This window comes from Eschrichtius robustus, chromosome 20 (assembly GCF_028021215.1).
Source record: "Eschrichtius robustus isolate mEscRob2 chromosome 20, mEscRob2.pri, whole genome shotgun sequence".
Taxonomy (NCBI): Eukaryota; Metazoa; Chordata; class Mammalia; order Artiodactyla; family Eschrichtiidae; genus Eschrichtius; species Eschrichtius robustus.
In genome coordinates, this window is record NC_090843.1 from 58,434,937 (window position 1) to 58,445,125 (window position 10,189).

Below are 10,189 nucleotides of genomic sequence, written 5' to 3' on the forward strand. Positions count from 1 at the left end.
AGCTAATGAAGAGCTTTACAAAAATCCTGTCACTTGCAGTATACTTTATGCCTCATAATCTAGTGAAGGGAGACTTTTCTAGAACCTGTCAGGGACACAGTGCATAGGTGGGATATGCCTGTTAGATCCCATACAGTATCTCTGTCCCCTGGAGTCTTTAAATTCCCACTTGCACATTATGTCGGAAGACATTTGGCCTTTCAGGAATAGTTGATGGGCCAGCATAAAATTGAGATTTGCATTATTCACAAAAAACAAAGCAAAACAAAACCTATCTGTTCTAGCAGCTAGGCAACTATCAGCTGCCTGTTCAAGTTAGTGAACAAAATCTCTGTTATTTACCCCAGTGCTCCTCAAACGATCTGTAGGGAAGAACCAGCCTTAATTATTGTCAATCTATCACAGATTGATACTTTTATAAAATACAATAAAAATGAGTTCATTGACAAATGAAATCTAAAAAATATAAAAATAACAAGCTCACTTTTTTTTTTTTTTTGGTTATAACCAACGTTTATAAAAGTACTCTGACAAATGCTGTAAGAGTTTTTAAATACGTAGCTCTCAAATTCTACACTCAGCTCGGACATAAAAGTAACAGTTCATGAAGTGACACCAGTCTGTGGGCCACACTGAGTACCAGCAATCTACCTCCAGCGCAGCCCCATCCAAAACTGTGGTCTGTTCTCTTTGGTGAGGCAAGCTCAGCAACCACTCTCCCACAGGGATTCCCCAGGTTTATAAAGATGTAAATCAGCAAATTCCCCCAGGTCTAACTCTTTTCTTCTTTCCTCTTGCTTTGCTTTTGGCCTCCCAGTTCCTGTTAGATTGGGGATTCTGGCTACTGGCCAAGGAACATTGAGAGGTGTCCTTGAGGGGAAATTGTCACTATTCTACTCCCAGAGCTGTGGGAGTAGAATTTTCCAGTGACTGGGAAGGGTCAGAATGTAGCGTGTTCCAAAGGTCAGGCTGGATGGCTGGGATACTGTAATGTTTGTTAGGCACACATGTCAGTCCTTTTATTTCTGATAATGGAATATCCCCCAAGGAAATTTATTTACTTGTCTATGCCGGGTCTTAGTTGTAGTATGCATGAGGGGATCTATTTCCCTGACCTGGGATCGAACCCGGGACTCCTGACTTGGGAGTGTGGAGCCTTAACCACTGGACCACCAGGGAAGTCCTCCCTCCCCCTCTCCCCTCTCTCCCCTCTCCCCTCTGCCCCCTCCCCCACAAAGAAATTTCAAGACATGAATTCTCATCGTCAGCCAATAAGCCCCTTCCAGGGACGAGGAGTAGTAGACTCAGAAGGTTCTGGAAGGGCCTTGTTGGAGGAGCCTAGCCAATACTCCCCATGTCTCCCCACTAAGTTGTCCTCCTCAAGGTAAACCTGAGGCAACGCTGATGAGCTGAGTAGGTACATCAAGACCTGGCTGCTCTCCTCCATCCAGACTCCTCCTGAGCATTCCCAGGTCAAACGTCATCGCTGGGGTTTGCTCTTGGCCATTAGAGCCCAAGTGTTCATCTTTGGTACAAACTGCAGGCCTGGACCAAACATCCCTGCCACTGAGACTGAGGCCTGAGGCCCCCTCCAGGTCCATGTGTGCATCCTCAGGGACTGGATCAGCAGGGACAGTGCCCCTGCCCATGTGGCGGGACAAGAAGCCTCTACACGACACTTCTGATGCATCGTAAAATGTTTTATTGAAGTGTACATAATGGAAAATGTACAGCTGGACAAATTTTCACAAAGTGAACACCTCTGGGTAACCAGCACCCAGATCAAGAAACAGAATATTTCCAGCACCCCAGAAGGACCCCCAGCCTTCTTTTCAAGTCACTCCCCCCCTGTCCCAAGAGTAACCACTGTCCTGACTTCTAACCCACATACTGGTTTTGCCTGTTTTGACCTTTATGCAAATGAGATCACACAGTATATATTCTCTGGCGCCTGACTTTTCTCATTCAACATTATGTTTGTGAGATTTATCCATTCTGTTGATGTATTGGTTTTTAAATATACATGAACATGATAAAATTTACACAGACTAGTTAAAAGTAAGTCTCTCAGTTCCCTGGTGGTCCAGTGGTTAGGATTCGGCACTTTCACTGCCTGGACCGGGTTCAATCCCTCGTCAGGGAAATGAGATCCTGAAAGCAGGGCAGCGTGGCCAAAAAAAAAAAAAAAAAAAAAAAGTGCAGCAATAGATAAATATCATATGATGTTGCTTATATGTGGAATCTAAAAAAAAATGATACAAATGAACTTACTTACAAAACAGAAATAGAGTCACAGACGTAGAAAACAAACTTATGGTTGGGGGCAGAAGGGGGATTGACATATACACAATACTATATACAAAACAGATAACTAACGAGGACCTACTGTATAGCGCAGGGACCTCTACTCAATACTCTGTAATGGCCTATATGGAAAAAGAATCTAAAAAAGAGTGAATATATGTATACATATAACTGATTCACTTTGCTGTACAGCAGAAAGTAACACGACATTGTAAATCAACTATACTCGAATAAAAAAATTTTTTTAATGTAGAAGGAAAGATAGAATGAGAAAATTACTATTTTGTATCTCCTTAAAGGGGCCCTGTTCTGGGTGGACACCGAGGAGGGGATGCAGGATTACCGACTGCCAGCTTCACACTCCTTCCCTGTTAGGTTACCAACGCTCCTGAGCTGTCTGTCCCCTTGCTAAGTCATCAGCGGTTCTCAAATCGAGCACACTTGGCTTCTGCAGCAAAGGCTGGCAGACTGTCAGCCTCAGTCTTGACACACGTAACACAGTGACCACTCTGGCAGAAGGCGGTCCTGGGACTAGGGAGAGGTGGGGAAGGCGAGGCACAGATTCTTTGTGCGCTGTGGTGAGACGGCCCAAATTCCTCTCCTGCAGCCCAAACCTGTGACACTAACAAAGGCGCTATTAGTTAAGGAAAGAGATGTCAAGGAAGAAATTCCCCACTGGGAAAGACAAGGCCTGTGGAGTGATGGCTTAAATTTCTTCGTTGTTTTTTTTTTGTCAGTATACCGGAAGCAGCAAAAATACACATAGCTCTGGGCTTCTAGTGACGGCAGTGAAGTCTGGAGAATATTTGTATGTAACGCAAATTAAATACAAAATATTTGTATTTAATACCCCTATGTTCTACCGCATGGAGGGAACATCAGAGTTGATTAAAGCCATAAAAAAAAAGAAAAAAAGAAATTGAACTGAATACAAGAACACGGTAATGGAAACATAATTGTTTTTTAAAAAGAGAGGAAACGAAAGAAAAAAAGAAAGATCGCTTTCAGTTGAAAAAGTAACAATCTTTTGGACAGCAGTACACTTAGCTGTTCAGCTAAGGGGAACTTTTAACCCTGGAACTGGAGTTTCAGGAATTCATGTCATAGACCAAATTCAATAGAGGCCAAAAAAAAAAGGATGTACGTGGTAACACTTTAAATAATGAGAAAAAAATGCAGATAACCACCAGACAACCAGAATGTCTAACTTCAGAAGAATTGCTTAATAACTTACAGCATTGTCCTTGAAGTCAGATGTTCATTAAAATTATAAAGATAATAGAATCCTATTCCTATTACAATGATAAGTGAAAATACTGGAATACAAGATTATGGACACTCCTGGCAAGTGGAACTGAAATTGCCAAAAATTAAACCACTGGTTTAGGAGGATTATGAATTATCATTATTACTTTAACGTTATTCATTATTGCTACATTCTTTTCAATAAAGAACATTTATTGTTCCAAAATACATCTTTGGAACAAGAATTGGTGACTGTTTATGAACAATTTCTGTGTTAGGATATCTAAAATATCTATGAGATTAAAGGTATTATTATTTTAATTGGTTGATTTAATGGAAACAGTAAGATGAAAATAAAAGTTCCAAAATTTGTATTTTAGTAGAAAACTCAGATACTTTAGGGAAAAAAAATCCCAGAAACACTCAGGTTCCTTTTTTTTTTTTTCGTATAATAACACAAGGTTCTTTTCTTTCTTTCCCGAAAAAGAATCTCACATGCAAAACTATCCAGCTACCGAAAATAACCCCTTGACCCCGACGTGATTTGAACACGCAACCTTCTGATCTGGAGTCAGACGCGCTACCGTTGCGCCACGAGGCCTTCCCGAAGCCGCCGTTTGACGGACCTCGTGAACAGATGCATCGTCAGCATCAAGGGGCGGAGTTTTATTCTCAGGCCCCGCCCGGCCCTTTGTCAGAGCGGTTCTCCGCGCCGCCAGTGGGCAAGATGCGCGCGCACTAAGGGATTAACAATCCTCCTCTGGACAAATTGGGTTTAGACGCACTTGGTTTAAGGCCCAATTCTTTAACCTCGGTACACACTGAGCTCACTCAACAGAGAAATTACTTCATGTGTTTGAGATTTATTTTGGGGGTTAATAAAGTGTCGGTGCAGATCTGGCGCCCTGGATAAATCTTAGATTTAATTCCAGCTCTTCCCCTACTTGGCTTCTCTTGACTTTGGTTTCCTCGTCTGTAGACTGGGTATAATCAAACAGTCCCTCGCGTGGTGGCTGGAGCTCACTGGCGGTGCCGGGAGGCAAGCGCCGCTCACACGTGAGTGCCTCGCACACTGCACCCGTTACTTCCGTATCGGCGTCGCTTTCGTCCGTTGCTCGCCTAGGCTCTGACTCATTATAACTCGAGCCACGACCCTGTAGATCTAACTCAGTATTTAGGAACTTCAATAAGTAACGGCGACAGCGTAGCGTTGGTGGTATAGTGGTGAGCATAGCTGCCTTCCAAGCAGTTGACCCGGGTTCGATTCCCGGCCAACGCATAATAATGTCAAGCTTTTCTTTTTGCTCCCGAATTACGTGGGTGACAGTGTTTTGCTGTTTGCCTTCTTGTGTTTTTTAAATTATCGTCAATGAACGCGTCTAATAAGCTTATTGAACGGCGAGAATAATGGCTAATAAACCTATTGAATGGAGAGAATAATTAATTTAGCCACACATTTAAAATAAGAGTTACTTGAAATAAAACAAACATGAAATTTAGAATGTGAGCTTGAGAGTCATAACAAACGATCCCTCTCCTTCTGCTTTCCTTTTTATCTTCATCCTAGGGCCCGGGATGGGTACTTCCGAAGTAAGTTAAGATTTAGTGGCTGTAAGAAAAACAATATAGCACCTCTCCCCGTCGGGGAATTGAACCCCGGTCTCCCGCGTGACAGGCGGGGATACTCACCACTATACTAACGAGGAATGAGACGAATGCTGGTTACTCCAAATGCTTGATCTGCTATCTTCACCGAACGCGGTGAGCTAATGGCGAGGCTCCTGTGGATGCTGTCCCTCCGTCCACTAAAAAATGCTGACCCAAACCTATACATGTTCTAGACCATAACTGAGCGCGAGGCCCCAGAAGGGCGAAAACGAGCAGGAGTGACCGAGAGAAAGACGGCCTCCAAGCCTGCAGAGACCTGAATTCTGACAGTCCTGGGGCTCTCCCAGACATAACCCTAAATAGGTCCCAACCCGTTTCACTGTCATCCACTACTGTAAGTTGCCGGACATCAATCAAACCGAAACCAGGCTCTGGCGGCCGAGGAGTAGCATCAAGTGGGAAGGAGGGGAGCAGAAAGCGAGCGTCTTGCCCATGTCAGGAGGTGCCTGCCCTCTTCCTGGCGCTCTGGGAAGGACTGCGCGCTGCGAGCCTCTTCCTGCCACCCGGGTGTCCACTCAGAACAAAAGAGCTCCCGGCACACCTCCTTCAAGCCCTCAGTTCATGCTGATCACTTTCCAGCCGAGCTTCCTCAGCGCCGTTCCAAGTAACAACCACATTGGGCTGTGGTTTCCGCAAAACTCGAAGGTCGGGCTCGTCCGGGATTTGAACCCGGGACCTCTCGCACCCGAAGCGAGAATCATACCCCTAGACCAACGAGCCGACACGCCATAATGACCGCGGACGACTTTAGAGGTCGTTCCAGGCTTTCTGCAGTCCTAGGACTGTGATTCACTGCGACCTGATCCTGGCACGCGGTCAGGGACCACGCGCCCCGACGCACAGTACTCTGGTGCTGGGGTCTGGGAATCTCTCTCGGCTCCAGAGCCGCGAGCTCCGACTCCTCCCAGGAAATAACGTCGGGGAAGTGGGAGGGAGTGGTCTCGGCCTCGCCCCCGAGCAGCCCTCCAGGACTGCCTCGAGCACCCGTGTGCCCGCTCCGTACGGTCACTGTCTTGGCGCCACTCCGTAGTCCGGAGTCTCGACTCTTCCTGCCTCCGCCCGCCGTCCTCGGACCCAGCCCCCGGCGCAGAGCTTTGAAGACTAGCGGTAGAGGTGCCTGGTTGGGGACAAATTAATGAGTCCTGAGATCTCTCTGGGAACACCAGCCCCTCTTTCTGTCCCTGCGTCTGTCCATCCTTCTGGAGTGACCGACACTTCGATAGCCCACAGTCTCCCTAGACCGCAGGGTAGTGCCCAGGCGAGGGAATAATTCCTGGGGCCAAGAAGACCCACGCAGGAGGCGTCATTGAGATGAGTGGCTGGCGAGGTCAGGTGGGGGATGGGCTATCCAAACTGTGCGAGCTTCTAAGCTTTTTTATACACTCGCCGTGCTCTCACATGGGGGCCGCCAAGAGTCCTGGCAGGATCTGGTGGGGTCAGTTGCCAGCTACCGTGTTCCCTCAGGTCGGTTCCTGTTCTGGAGAGTCTTCCCAGGAGGGTTCTCTGATCGGCCCCTGAACTCGACCCCCCGGTAGCACCTCTGGGCTGAACCATCTTGTTCCATACCCCAGTCGTGTGATTTGTGGGCCCATCCCTTCTTAAGGCCCTACCCACAGATACTTTGGTGGAGGGGAGTTCAGCGAAGGGTTCAGCTCTTTGCCTTTTCTTTCCCAGGTGTCCCTGGCCAGACGGCGGGGGAGGGCAGCAGAGAACAGCCTATCCTTTCCTGTCGGCGTCCCAGGCCTTTCAGGTGCGTGAGGAGCGCTCAGGGCTGATCTGGCATCTCCCTCCTGCCACCCGTTTCCATTTCCCGTCTCCCTCCTCTTGGGCGCCAGCCTTCCCCAAGTCTCTAGTCACCTCTGTCTTACCTGGTCTCCCGCACTTAATCTGCACAGAGGTGGAAGCCTAAATTCCTTATAGAACATGATGAAAGCTGTGGCCACCTTTTCTAGAAAAATCCATACAATATCTATGGACCCCACTTTTAGAATCCAAGAACTAAGACGTAAACAACTGATGTTGTTTCTACCTTGGTGCAAGTATTTTACATTTTAACAGGAGTCAAAGCTTTACACGGAAACATTGAGTTCTAAGGTATAACTTTGGGCAATCACAGTTGTTTGAAAGAGATAGGGTGAGAAAGAGTGAATTTGAGAAGGTAGTAACCCTTCCCCTCAGCACTTCCCTAAAGTGGAACCCTGGCAACATCCTGAATTGCTTCTCCCTTTTCTTCAGACTCCACATCCTATCAGTTACTGAATCCTGTAGTGTTTTTTATACTAAACATGTCTCGAATTCTTCCCCTCCTCTCCACCTCTCTGTAGCTGCACAGGTGCAAGTCTTTGACATTTCTATAACCAACCCCCCAAAGTTCTCTCCCCTCCTATACTGATCCCTTATGTTATTCTTCTGTGTAGCATTTATCTAGCATATGACATAATTTACTTTTAAAAACGTTTTTTGTTGTGCTTATTGTTCCCTGCTGTATTCCCAGGGCCTAGAATAATGGTTGTTACAGAGTATGGAGTTGTTGAATGGAACACAGGCAAATTTCCATGTGGTCTTTAAGTCGTAGCTCGCCTGCTCCAGAAAGCCTCCCCTGATGACTCTCCACTCTCAGGTCCGATGAGATGCCACTTCTCTTGTCCGTGTTCTCACAGAGCCCTATCCCTGCCCTTGGTGCACTGTGGCTGACTGTGCCTTCCTATGAGAAAAGGGGTTTGCCTTATTCATTTGGTAATGCACAGCATGCAGCCCAGTGCTTGGCACAAAGCTGGTCCCGGTGGTGCTGTGTCACTTACTTGACTTGTCACCTCGATATACCAATTCCTTCAAGCCAAACTTGTGCTCAGACATCTTGCAGTGGTTCCCGGGCAAAGGATGGTGTCTAGACCTTTCTGTCTAACTTCCAAGGAGGTTTAGGCCCTGTCAGCGGCCCACGGATCCTAATTCTTGCCTCCTTCTCCGCAGCATTTACTTCTACTCTCACACGCCCGGCTGCAGTGCTCCAGAAATGTGTTCTGCCCTTCCACACCGGGCTCTCTGGAGGCCCCACCGGGACTATGCTCTCTTCTACTCCCACTCAGTCTGCAGGGTCCCAGCCCTTTCGAGCCCTCTTGCAGGAAACCAGATGGTGCAATGCCAGGCGGTATCTCCTGCTAATTCCTAACCCTGACTACCAGCTCGTGAAGACAGCTATACGTGAAGGGCCTGGTACAAGAACTGCGTATAGAAGACGCACCCCTCCCTCGATTTTTTAAATTAAGAATTATTTGTAAAAATATATATACATATATAATTCTGAGGCCCCAAACCAAAAGAACTATAATGAAGAACCAAACAAAACAAACCGACTTATGTTCTTGGGGTAGGACCAAGGCCGTGGGACGGCTGCTAGGGCTGGCCCACCAGCACCAGCGGGGTGTCATCCGCTTTGCAAAGGAAGGAGTAGCCCTGCGCTGGCTTCCCGCCCTGGTCACGGCGCAAGCTTCTGGAGCAGTCTACCGGAACTGGCTGTTCCTCTCAGCAGGAAATGAGTGCGGAACTGGAACTCTTACGTACTCTAGTCTAAAAGCAGTTGATAAATTCATTAGAGTGTAAGGATTCAAAGACAAAACAGACACGGTCTTCCCCCGAAAATCGGATGATTAAAGGCACCGCTGGGATTCGAACCCAGGATCTCCTGTTTACTAGACAGGCGCTTTAACCAACTAAGCCACGGCGCCGAAGGCGAGAAAAGAACTTCTGAAGGGATATACACAACTATACCGCCGGGAGGTTGGTCACAACTTAGATTTTTCTAAAATTAATTTTGACAAATCATTATGTTTGATGTCAAACGTCCATTCAAGAGCTGCCCCGGATATTGAAAGATGTAAATGAAAGACCTCAACCCTAGCTAGATGCGCGTGGTTGGAGGATGTCTGCAGCACCGATCGGATTAATCCTCCGTGAGATCTAGGACAGAAAGAATGCAGTTAGTGCGCTTCGGAGAAGGAAAAGGACGCGTAGTCGGCAGGATTCGAACCTGCGCGGGGAGACCCCAATGGATTTCTAGTCCATCGCCTTAACCACTCGGCCACGACTACATGCTTGTGATTATACTTCTCGCTCTAAGCCTTTCTTAGTCTCCATGCTCCGCAAACACCATCCCTCCTACAATTTCGCGCTTCCAGGGTTAGGAGACCGTTCAGCGAGAACACCAGAGGACAGAATTGTAATCGACCTTCCCCTCGCGGCCCCGCCCCATCTTTCTGGGATCCTTGTCCCGGCATCTTCCCCATTCTCTCGCCAGCCACCAACAGTGCGCTCCCAGGGAAGAGTAGACATGGCGGCCGCTCCCAGCCCAGGGAGCGCCCTTCCGAGCGTTGGAGTGAGCGACCAACTCAGGTTTTGAAAAGTAGTGGGTTCGCTGTCGTTTGTGATTGGGAAAGAAACTAGCTCCAGTCGGAAACTTCCGGCTACGGGAGAGAATAAAAGTAACCCCACTGGCCCGTACGGGGATCGAACCCGCGACCTTGGCGTTATTAGCACCACGCTCTAACCAACTGAGCTAACCGGCCAGGTGCTAGAATTTTCGTCTTCGAATCTTCACATATGTATCGCTGAAGTAGAGACAAATCCATTTTCAAGTCCTCAAAAACCTTGGTGTGTGGCCGCAGCCATGATCCAAAGACCTCTCAAATACGAACTAAAAGAGATCCCTAATGCAAAGGAAGGAACGTGCTCTGTACAGCGCTTGGAGGTGTGGCTAGGCCTGACCCCTCTATCTAGCAAGCAGCTCCCAGGAAAGAAACGACAGAACACCAGCCAAATGCATGAGCATTTCCAAATAACTGCTCCTGCAACCCCTAATTCTGTAGGTTCTGACTAGGAACTCCTGCCAGTCTCATGGTGTTGATCAAGTATCTGCCTGAGGCCTGACCCACAGGACACCCACAGCACTGACCCCTTGACTGGGGTTCCACATTAC

The 10,189-nt window shown here is 47.5% G+C and overlaps 1 long non-coding RNA gene and 7 other non-coding genes across 8 annotated transcripts; 2 read left to right on the forward strand and 6 right to left on the reverse strand.

Moving 5' to 3' along the window:
- Window positions 1–4,078: 4,078 nt before the first annotated feature.
- Window positions 4,079–4,150, reverse strand: TRNAW-CCA (transfer RNA tryptophan (anticodon CCA)). Its single transcript has one exon. It is a non-coding gene; the product is annotated as a tRNA-Trp (tRNA).
- A 606-nt stretch (window positions 4,151–4,756) lies between these two features.
- Window positions 4,757–4,828, forward strand: TRNAG-UCC (transfer RNA glycine (anticodon UCC)). The gene has a single exon. It is a non-coding gene; the product is annotated as a tRNA-Gly (tRNA).
- Window positions 4,829–5,183: 355 nt separating this feature from the next.
- TRNAD-GUC (transfer RNA aspartic acid (anticodon GUC)) lies at window positions 5,184–5,255 on the reverse strand. Its single transcript has one exon. It is a non-coding gene; the product is annotated as a tRNA-Asp (tRNA).
- Window positions 5,256–5,865: 610 nt separating this feature from the next.
- Window positions 5,866–5,937, reverse strand: TRNAP-CGG (transfer RNA proline (anticodon CGG)). Its single transcript has one exon. It is a non-coding gene; the product is annotated as a tRNA-Pro (tRNA).
- Window positions 5,938–6,197: 260 nt separating this feature from the next.
- Window positions 6,198–9,544, forward strand: LOC137755239 (uncharacterized). The gene is made up of 3 exons (XR_011071983.1): window positions 6,198–6,330; window positions 6,892–6,967; window positions 8,188–9,544. It is a non-coding gene; the product is annotated as an uncharacterized lncRNA (long non-coding RNA).
- On the reverse strand, window positions 8,869–8,942 carry TRNAT-AGU (transfer RNA threonine (anticodon AGU)). The gene has a single exon. It is a non-coding gene; the product is annotated as a tRNA-Thr (tRNA).
- TRNAS-AGA (transfer RNA serine (anticodon AGA)) lies at window positions 9,224–9,305 on the reverse strand. Its single transcript has one exon. It is a non-coding gene; the product is annotated as a tRNA-Ser (tRNA).
- A 161-nt stretch (window positions 9,545–9,705) lies between the features above and the next one.
- TRNAI-AAU (transfer RNA isoleucine (anticodon AAU)) lies at window positions 9,706–9,779 on the reverse strand. Its single transcript has one exon. It is a non-coding gene; the product is annotated as a tRNA-Ile (tRNA).
- Between the last annotated feature and the right edge of the window lie 410 nt (window positions 9,780–10,189).